This window comes from Gordionus sp. m RMFG-2023, chromosome 5, assembly GCF_954871325.1.
Source record: "Gordionus sp. m RMFG-2023 chromosome 5, tfGorSpeb1-WG-v2, whole genome shotgun sequence".
Classification (NCBI taxonomy): domain Eukaryota; kingdom Metazoa; phylum Nematomorpha; class Gordioida; order Chordodea; family Parachordodidae; genus Gordionus; species Gordionus sp. m RMFG-2023.
In genome coordinates this window covers 27,251,878-27,260,327 of record NC_088779.1, presented here as the reverse complement: position 1 = coordinate 27,260,327, position 8,450 = coordinate 27,251,878, and positions in this window count along the sequence as shown.

Genomic DNA, 8,450 nt, shown 5'->3' with positions numbered 1-8,450 from the left:
GAAATTTATTTCTAAATTTCAGCCCACCCTTAGCTTGGGGACTTTGTAGCAATGATAAAAAATACTAGTTGGATAAAACTATTAGGCACTCTAAGTCTTGATAATTATTTACCTTAGAAAATATAAAGATACACTTTCTACATTTAGATATTTTTTTATAGCACAATTTTTTTATTAAAACAAAAGATAAATATAATAAAGTAAAGTTTAAAATAGGTTAAATTTATATTGTTTTTTTAAAAAAAAATCTTCTTTTATATCAAACAAAAACGCGTAATTATCCTTGAAAAATGTTTAAAAAAAAATTTTTAATATATGATGTAAATAATAATAAATTTTCTTCTTTTCCAAAAAAGCCCCTCTCCAAATTTGCCATCATTATCAGCCTATATATTTTTTTTAATACTAAAAAAATACATTGTTCCGAACGAAAGAGAGTTATAACTTCGGTTAACTCATACCGGTCCAAGGATTAAACAGCTTCTTCTTTTTTTGGATGATCTGGGAACCAAATGGAAGATTTTCCAATTCCACTTATTTTATGGTAACAGTAAGAGTTATAACTAGTGAGTGAAATATTAGATTAATGAATGGCTAGTACCCTTAATTCACGGTTAGCGCAAATTCGCCGCGAAGTATGAATTAGGGGTTACATTCCGACTAATTTTACTGGAATCTACAGACGTCGGTCGAAGAAAATCCACTCAACATCTTTCTCATAAGGTGAATTACATTTTCTAAAAACTAGTTTTAGCCGGCTAACTACCCAACTAAAATTAGTAAGTAGATTCTTCCTTCGTGGTAAGTGCAAAATGGTATATCCTATACCATCCATCATCTCCTTAAATCTAAAGTACAATTTTAAAGATGGATAGATTATTCAATATATTATTTTTTTAATGCGCATGTCAGAAGGCTACACCGAAACGACTATTTTTTTTCTTTTCAAGAGTTTAAAGATATTTCCCCATTTTCTACTTCTTTCCTCCAGCTGACCTAGGTCTTTTTATCACGTGAGCTTACACTTGTATCTCGCTTATTTTGAATTGAGTGGTCGAGACACGGGATAAAAATTTATTTAATAAAATTTTTTTTAGCCCGATTGACAGCTTTCGCTGACCTTCATTTTGAATGCGCCCCTTGCGGGAGCGGGAGCTTGCTCCCTTTAGGGCTGGAGTGAAGGAGCACCGCTCCACCGCTCCTTTAAATTTAATGTATAATTTAAATTATTTTTTAAATATTAATTCTATCTGTTAATTAAAATTCAATAAAAATGAAATTTTAATTTTATTTTAAATTTATGCATTATTAAATGTTTAGCCGAGATTTATATTGGTTTTTCATCTGATCATTTTAAATATTAAACATCAAGTTTTTCCTTTTTATATCGAAATTTTTTGGAAAATCTTGTAAGTCATATCAATATTCATTTTATAGATAAATAATAAAAAATAGTTTTACATATCATGGATTTAGAGATCATAGATGAAGAAATAGAATTTCCATTCCATCATACAAAAAATATTTTAAACTTCTAAAAGATGTTTATCCAAACAAACAAATTTAAGGGCAAAATGCCTTTTGTGTTTAAATAAAACTATTTAATTTTCAAAAGTGAGCAGCTACAATAAAAAAGTATCTAAAAGTAAAAAATCTTTCTTTTAAATACAAAATGATTTTGTGAATTTCATGAAATTAATCATCAGGAAGATAATATATTGGACATATATTTTTTAAATAATGTTACCAAAATTACTATTTTTGATAAATTCCATGAATTAAAAAATATCTTTATAAAATACAACACCCTTCCCTCTAGTGCTCCTGTGGAGCGCCTATTTAGTATTGCAAGAGGTCTTGGGGGAGAGGCGTGGATGTTTGTTAGATTCTAATTCAAAAAATTTATTACATTTAAAAGCTAATACAAGGTTATAAATATTTTGATAGATTATTTAATATAAATAAAGCTTTTTGATAAAAATAATATGTTTGTTTCGTATATCTTCTAAAAAAAAAGAAGGAAAATCAAAGGAGCGGTTATGGAGTGGCACTCCATTACTTGGAGCGGGAGCTAGCTCCTTTTAAAAATGTAGAACGAAGGAGCTAGCTCCTTTTGAGAAGGTAGGAGCGGGAGCTAGCTACTTTTAAAAAGGAGCGTTAACAACTCTGCTATATTCCAATGCCCATTCTATATATTTTAGATTTATCTTCCTTCTCTTTTTTTTTGTTGTTGTAATTTTTTTAAAATTTTCGCAACAATTACAAATAACACAAATAGGCAAAATGAAAAAATCTAATAATAAATGCGAGCTAAATATTTTATCAATTAAAATAAATATAGATTATTACCGATCCCAATAATTATAAAAAAACACAGCATATTGTGTATATTATTTTTAATTGGGGCAACATAAGTTCATATCAAAAATCTGTTTTCTAAATAAAAAAAAGAGAGAAAATTATTATTTCATGTTTTAAATATTTTATTTTGGGAAATTTTTTTAGGAATAACCGGTAATGTTTCTAATTATATTTATTTTATTTTTTCGATGATTTGTTTAAAAATAATCTCAATATTTTAATATAATGTATATGGGAAAATGATGGATAATATTCCAATCCAAATCCATCGTGTAACATTATACATCTTATTTAATAAATAACAAATGCTTCCAAAACTTTTAAAGAAATCGAAAAGAGGAAAATTTCGTTTTATTATTTTTTTCCTTTTTCACTGTTTAATATTATTTCTTTTCCCATCTTTCCTTGTATCTTCTCTTCTTATATTCTTGTTGGCTGACCTATACAAATGAAATTCGGTCCAATTATGATTGGGTTAAATTGTTTAATTTTTTTAATCTAAATGATAAACGAACAAAAGCAGAACCACTTTGAAGTTAGATATAGGTTAAGTTTAGCTGAACCCTAGTTTTTATATTTATATAAGGACTTCAAAAAGTAATAAATATACATGGCCTAGCAAATGGATCAATTACCGTGATACGAGCGCCTAGCTAGCGATACCCCGCCACCCCCAGTAGCAGACATTTTTGAAAAAAAATATAAAAGGTTTTCATGAATTGTGAATTTCAAAAGTATTCTATCTCGAATAGGTTATTATTCTATTTTAACTATTAGCAAAAAGTTAAAATTAATTTAAATATTTATTTATTCAACGCGTCATCGAGAAGGTTAGAGTGGCTACGATTTCCAAAGAGATCAGGAGAGCAGTTAGGAGCTCCATGACTATAGAAGACATATATAATCTAGGTCTAGAGATATCAGGTAGTCAAATGATATCAAAGGCGGGGTGAAAGCAGAAGCCATACATATGAATGGATAACCTGGAATACAAGAGGTTAATTACATGGGCAGAGCTAAAAAAAGCCATGAGACACAAGTTTATTTTCTTACATTTATTTATAAACGGTAAACACTGATGATGGGTATAAGAAAATTTTATCAACCCAAAAAAAAATTCTATACCATTATAGAGTTTAATGAGATGTTCAGATATCCCAGACAGATAGAATTTACTGAATATAATTATTTCTGTTTTTTTGTGCTTCGGGGAAAAAAAGAAATTGCAAAATGAATGCCCGACAAGATGGAGCCTTCGATATCAAGCTGTTACAGCATTTTTTGGATCTGGAAGTGTTTATTTTTGAATGCGGACAGGCGCGTACGCAGGAGTTTGGTCTGGGGGGGGGGGGGGGGATAATAAATTTTTTTAAGAAATATTATTGTTATTTAAAAATATCAAGCATAAATTTATTAGGACTAATAACTATTTCTAATACACAATTTTAAATTATATGAATTATAAAAAAATTATATATATAAACCGGCACATAAAAAACTTTAAAATAAATGTGAAATTAAAAAATATAAAGTGAATATAACCACCACATGAATCACTTAAATGACCCAAGATAGAAATTTGAATTTTTTGAGCCTTTAAAATTTATATATAAAGTAAAAAAAATTTTAATGTTGGAAATATAAATATTAATACACAAAAAGTTTCTTAGGAATAATTGTATTTTGTATTATATTTACAATGTAAAATCCAATCTTCGTTGGGATTGAGCTAATTTTTCAATTACTCATCCTTGCTTGGCGTCAAATGCCTATAAATATTTAAAAGATCCAAACCATTCAATCCACTTTCAGAAGTTGTACTTCTTATGTTTTCAGAGAACTGCAGGCCCGGTTCCCGGACCGGACCTTATTTTAATTTTTTCACCTAGGCAGGGCCCGTTTTTTTTTAAAAATAAACCCAGGTCGGGCCTGAATTTTTTTAAAAAAAATTATCCGGGCCCGGCTATATATTTTAAAACCAAATATTTAAAATTAGCTATAAAAATAAAAAATTATTTTAAAATATCCTGGCCGAACCTGAAAAATTTAATTTAAAAAAACCTTGGCCGGGCCGAAAATAAAATTTTTGAAAATAAATCCAGGCCGTGCCCTGCAAATTGTATCTCTGCGGGGCTCTGTTATTCTTCTTAAAAAAGAGAATGTTCTCTCATTAGTTTACTAATGCGAAGAGTTGCTAATATATATAATCATTTTAATACATTGGGAATAAAATCTAAAATATGTTTGAAATTATACAAAGCATCCATAGCATTTTTTGGGACTATATCTTAGTTAATCTTTTAAACATAATCACCATCTGAAAAAGATTGGGAAGGCTTTTGTAGAAGTAATATCTGCAGATTGGTAAGTGCTGCATCATGAATTAAAAACCATTCATTTATTTGGATTATAGTTTTATAATACTTTTCTACTGATCTTATGCTAATGTTTTGACGATGAGCTTGCCTCGCTGTAAATCGAGTGAGACAAATATTAAACACGTATAGCTCTCCTTTTGACTCAACAATAACATATAAAATATGAAATTCTTCATCAACTTTAGCCCTTAATGATTAGTTCTAATAAATTTAGTATGATGATTGTAAGTTCTAATATATTTTTAATGCTCCCTAAAAAAAATCATTTCATTATATTTAAGAAAAATTAACCCACTATCCCACTCCCCTCAAAGAAAATTTCTAGCTACGCGCCTGCCACAATATCACTCAAAAATTGAATGATTATTAAATATTTTTTGTTAGCCCTTCAACTCAACACCCAGCCTAACGATATTTTGGGTTATAAAAATTAGTTAATACACTAAGCAGGAATTAAATAGTGACCTGAACCACATATCTCTGCATCTAAATTATATTTATTTTATCTTTCTGATAATTATGTTTAATTTTTCTTCTACTTATTTTGCTATAATAACTATTTTTATATATATATATATATATATATAAAGAGACAGTGCTAAAACTTTTTTATTTATTTTTTTGAATTTTAACCATTGTAATCAAAAGTAAAAGAGAACAAAATTAAATTAAAAGATGTGCAATTCTTTTATCTACAAAATGACATAAAGTGGAGCTCTATTACCTATAAAACTTTAGGAGCTATGATTAATTATGTGAAATCCAGCATTTTCACTAGTGGCTCCACCAGGGTAAAGGTGGTAAAAATAACATTGAAAACAACTTTATTGCTTTATTCAGGGATTTGAACCGAACCCGGACCCGGAGAAGAAAACCCGGGTTTTTGAAAAAAAATTTAAAACCGAACCGAACCTGAACCCCGTTTATAAAACTTTCAAAACTCCTAACCGAACCCGGGAATTTTATTTGAGATCTGAACACGGAACAAAACCCGGGTACAAAAATATTTCCCTAAACCGAACCCTAACCGATATCTTGCAAAAATTTTGCCGGGTTCGCACCCCTGGTTTTAATATAACAAAATTTAACAATTTCGACATTTATGTATTATTTTTTATTATGAACTATTCAAATACAATAAGGTTCATTTTAAGATATTATTAAAATTTGCATATTTAGAATGGACTTATCTTAGGTATGCATCCTACATTTTAACTATTATTCTTTACGTCTACACGTAAAATATTTTTATATAAACTCAATTTCCCTTAATGTTTGCTAAATAATTTATTTTTTATTATAGAGTAGATGCTAGTATTTTAGAATTTTCTGTTATATAGCTTTTTATCTAAAAGGATATATTCTAACCTTTTTACCCATAGCCATTTTAACCTTATGATCGTTATTGCCTGACTTTTAGCTATGATTTAAATATCTACTAACATTTATTTTTATAGTTGAGACTTTCAAGAAACATATACAAAATTTTAAAATGAATATATGTATATATTTCTAAAATAAATACCAGGGGATTTCAGGAATATTTTGCAAAAGATATTTAGGTAAGAAATTATTTTTAAAAAAAATGCATCTTCCACACCAAATTTAATGTCTTTATGTTCAAGGGTTGAAAATTTATTCGCCACAACATTTTTACCAGGTCAAACGCTCCCTCTGTCTCTTTACTGGCTACTAAACTTATTGAATTACTAAACTTATTGAATTACTAAACTTATGGAATTACTAAAATATATTAAATAAAGCCCAAATATTAGCATAGGTTAACAGAATTGACGCTTTTAGGCTTACAAATTTTATCACCCGTGTTTTAGAGAATCATTAAAATTTCCAAAAAAAATTAAGTTGCAGATTTCCCTGGAAATCTACCGGTCAAATTTTATAAGCATTCACTCTTCTCTAGGGTGATTTGTAACCTTTTTTTAAACATTTTATAATTTTTTTTATCCCATTTCTAATTTGTACATACATATTTTTTAATTCATTTTTTATAATCAGAGTTTTTATATATTTTTTTAATTATAATTCGTAAATGAAAAATTTGTTACTTAAATAAAACTATATGATTTGTTAATAATTAATTAACTTAATATAAATTTATCTATTTTTTTTATTTATACGAAAATTGTGAAAAATTAAATTCGTTATGTAGGATACCATCTGTAAAAAAATTTTAATATTCAATTATTTTTATTTTTTTTTAAATGTGATTTTAATAAAAGAAAAGTGGGATAGAAAAATTTGGTTATTTCTTTATTAATTATAATACGATTCTATAAAATTAAAAACTTTAATAGTCTAACCATTCACCTTGATAAGGTAGCTTTTAAACATAAACGATTTAACAAATTTTATTATTATTATTATGATTCCTGATGATATAATCATATGTTCTAGGCGCCTACATATGACCAATTTATTTCGGTTCAGCCCAATCCTTAATTTTAAAAAATAATTTCAGCACCCAATACGATCCGACAAAAAAAAACATTACGAAAAATATTGAACTGTGGAAAAAATACGATTTTTATTGGAGAACGAAAATAAACGATAGCGAATTTTTTAAGGTTTATAAAGGTATTATAAACACCAAATACTATAAATTTTACCTAGTCTTTACATTTCGTTATTGTATTTATTGATTAGTACTTGAAAAGAAATAAATAGATATCAAATATGGAAATATTTCGTTCAATGTATATAACTATAAAGTCGCGCTTAATTATATTTTTAACCACATCACCCTGGTGCTTTAGCCATTTTGCCCCGGGTACGGGGTAAACTAGCACACTTCGGGTAAGTAATCACAGCCTCCTAGAATATTATAGATAGAGAGCCAAACTTCCTCTTTTTTTCTATTTTGTAGGCGAATGATTTGGACTACATACAAAATCAATTTGGTATATTTAGCTCATGTTTTCAATTTTTATGGTAAAAAATGTGCAACAAAATACCAAATCGTTTTACCCCAGTTTCTCCTCAACTGATAAATTATATAATATAGTTTTAAATTAAGAAAATATACAAAGACATATACAAATTTAATCATTGTGAATTGGAGATGATCATCAAATTTCGAATAAATACCTTTAAATTTAAAATAACCTTTTTTCCATATTTTAAAATAAATTTCTGGTTTTAAATAAATGGTGTATTATGCACAACATAAATTAAACCTCTTTTCGTTAAGAAATAATTTTTCTAATTAAAAAATAATATGCAACTAATTAAGATGTTAATTAATATGTTTTTATTTTGAAATACATATAAAAATTAAAAATTTAAATAATTAATAATTTTCATCTTTATTCATTCAATATACCTTTTTTCTTCAATCCTAGAAGAATTATGATAGACTTACTCGAATAATTTAACCTTTTTTTTAGACCGGCTTACTGATAAAAGTAATTAAGCGAGAACCGAACCCTATTTTAAATTTTATTTTAATCCCCGTGAACACGTCAGTTTAGCCCAATTTAATGGTCAAGATTTTTCTAGTGGATAAAAATACTCAATTTTTTCAAATTATATAGATTAATGTTCAAATATGATATTCTAATATAACATAAATTTAACATCAAAGCCTTATAAATTAATTTTTTAATGTTAAAACTTCATTTTTAAAAAAAATGTAAGATGTTTATCTATTTTTAAAATGAATATAATTAATATTTCATCGATTCATCATAACCC